Below are 225 nucleotides of genomic sequence, written 5' to 3' on the forward strand. Positions count from 1 at the left end.
CCGAGGGGATCCGGGCGACCAGATGGCCGGGCACGAAAGGGACGCCATCCGGTCGCCCCGTGCCCCCACGAAGGAGGGAGCGGGCGCCCGGGGCATGGCGGGCCGGAGGCCCGGGGCCCCAGCCGGGCCACAGCCATGGAGGCTGCCAGGGGCCGGCGGGCCCTCCAACCCGGGGCCCGCTTACACCTTGACAAGCAGGGGAGGCCTGCAAGGGACCGACGGACC

This window comes from Lissotriton helveticus, chromosome 3_1 (assembly GCF_964261635.1).
Source record: "Lissotriton helveticus chromosome 3_1, aLisHel1.1, whole genome shotgun sequence".
NCBI lineage: Eukaryota > Metazoa > Chordata > Amphibia > Caudata > Salamandridae > Lissotriton > Lissotriton helveticus.